This window comes from Halyomorpha halys, unplaced genomic scaffold (assembly GCF_000696795.3).
Source record: "Halyomorpha halys isolate HHAL.00 unplaced genomic scaffold, Hhal_1.1 Scaffold1943.1, whole genome shotgun sequence".
NCBI lineage: Eukaryota > Metazoa > Arthropoda > Insecta > Hemiptera > Pentatomidae > Halyomorpha > Halyomorpha halys.
The window spans coordinates 35,869-38,679 of NW_027109137.1; the positions used below are offsets into that span (position 1 = coordinate 35,869).

Below are 2,811 nucleotides of genomic sequence, written 5' to 3' on the forward strand. Positions count from 1 at the left end.
GCTTATTTTACACTTATAGGTAGGTGCATTTATTCCAATAGTTATTCATTTTATTAGTTTTTCCTTATTTAATTTATAGTTTGAAATTGACAAATTTGAGGTAAAGTAATATATTGATTAACGTATGAACATTCAAATTAAATCTAAACGAAACAAGTAAACAGAGTGATGTATGTTCTTGGAATAGTATTAACCAGTAGATTCGAAAAACTATGAAAAATTCTCTCTAGAATAAACTTGTTATACAGAACGTTCCAGGCTTCATTGTACCGTCTAATTTTGTTGTGACTAGTAGACATTTTATTTATTTATTTTATATTATAATATAATATTACTTATATATATTATATTAAATAAAAATAGAACAAAAAATCAATTGGTCTCATAAATATGAATGTACCTTACACATTTTTAATTAAACATATTAAAGATTTTATTCATTAATTTATTAATTGTTAATATTTTGGTTTATGGCTTATAGAAAATATATATAAGTATATAAATACATGATCGAAAAGCTAAGGGGAATAATATGTTATGCGAAATTTATTGAGAAATTATAAAGATAATTTACTTTGGAATATAAAAAAGGAATATTTACATAGTGCCTTGGATTTATTTTCTAATTTTAAAATTGAGGTAACCTTAAAAAGATAAAAATTTGAATTTCAGTCTTTCTTGTACGAACATGAAATCAATTAATACAATTAGTTTTCTCATAGCTCTTCAATTAAGGGCAAACTTTTAGATTAATCAGATTATTTTAGATTTTTATATATGTTTGCATAAATCTAGTAATTATTTTGAGAGTTTCATTTTATTCCAACGGGGTTAGCTAAACTTGTCAAGGATTAATTTTAAAATTAAACATAAAAGTTGATTTTACCAGAATTGGGGTGCCTTGTACTCATTTTGAGTTTTTACTGCACGATTTTGCAGTTTTTTACAGTTTTTGGTTTTTATTGAGCAAAATTCGGTATCCATTCATCACGTTTTAATCATTCAAATCAATAATATTTGTTTGAAAACCATATCATTATTAGGCGATTATCCTAAGGGCCCTCGCTTACACCATTTTAAACTCTATCTAACCAACTGGGGGCCCAGAGCATTTTAGGTTTTAAGGGCCTTTTAGATTAAAGGACTTATTTTCACGAAAAAATTATTTTCTGACTTATTTTGTTTAACGACATAAGTTTATGGATATGTAAATATTTAAATATTTACTAGTTCAAATATTTAATATATGATGCTTTTGAGATAAAGTGAATAGCTCACCCATAATAACTTTATTTTATTTTAATTCATCCATTACAACGTTTTAGGGCCTTCTCCCATCATGGGGCACTCAATTCAAAATAACAACTTCAATTCAAAATAACAAATTTCATATTATGCATACAATACTACAATAATTTAACAACATGAATGCAATTAAAACAATTATCTTAACATTATTATTTTCTCTAATATCAAATTATATAAATTACTCTATTCTCCTTATTTAGTCTTATACATAAAATCATAATAGTCATTATTGCTATCCAATGATACTAAAAATACTAATTTCGTATTTAAATTAAGGAGAAACTAATTATATAGTACATTCACTCCGACTAAGGTTATCCTGATAATATTGGTAACTAATAGATAACTTCCATGCTAAATATTTTTTACCTCTATTCTGTACAAAGATGAAAATTCTATTAAAATCTTTTCTTTTTTTTAAACTTGTTACAATACGTCACTACTAAATTACTATTTTACAACATAATTCCATACATATTTTTTACTAATTATATTTCTAATTGATTCATGATATCTATATAATATGTACTTAAATTATTTCTATCTGTCTTATATTTAATTCCATGTGTAATGTTTTTATATGTATAGGTTTTTTTATTTTCCTATTTTAGTTTGATTAACTATTTATAGTATTTTTGGGTTTTCAAAATCGAAATTATGTTTATGTTTTACATAGCGTTGAGTCAGTGCTGTAGTGATTATGTTTTAAACGTTTTTGCAATCGTTACGATCGTTGCAATGGAGTAAAGAGATTTCTGATCAATATTATGTTAAGTTCACAATCAATTTAATATCTAATAATAATAAATTTAAGCCGTCGTATATGGTAAATTATTTGCTAATTAGTTAAGTGATTTGATGATCTGGCTGGTATAGTATTTGCATCCTTTTTCAGAAGTTATGCTATTCAGCATATCTGTAGCCGAATGGTATAACGTCTTTTCAAGCACAGTACCAACGTAGGCTAATCAAACGGTATTAATTATTTTATTTTATTATTTTATTTTTTTTTTAAATACAAAATTATTGTTTAACGTCGAAGTCAAAATGGACAGACATTGCAAGCTCAACTTCTTCAGTTATTGTTTACTGGCTTTTATGTTATCAAAGCTTCACAAGTTAGGACGTCTACTCACTTTAGCCAATTATTAGTTAATTCACTAATTATTTAATTTATTATTAGGTCATTCATCACTCCAATATAGAACACCACTATTTCATTCTCTCAACAGTGAAGAACATTGGTCTATTTGAAAAATATAAAAATCAGAATGTTTATTATAACATATCAGACCGATGTTCGATTAAGTAATTGAAAAAAAAAAATTAAAGCTATATTAAATTCAAAGCAAATACAGAAAAAAACATTGATGGCTGGTATTTCTTGTTAAAGGATTCTACTCAGAGTCGAGATGGATTTTTTTGCAGAGTAAGGAAGAATTATATATTAAACATCGCTTTCCCAGTTAAACTATGTAACATATCAAAAAATGGTTATTTTGA

At 25.3% G+C, this 2,811-nt stretch overlaps 1 protein-coding gene across 1 annotated transcript in view; it reads left to right on the plus strand.

Annotated features, from left to right (window-relative positions):
* LOC106690884 (keratin-associated protein 4-9-like) overlaps window positions 1-2,811 on the plus strand; it is a 10,629-nt gene that overhangs the window by 4,762 nt on the left and 3,056 nt on the right. The gene's annotated exons all lie outside the window — the stretch shown is intronic.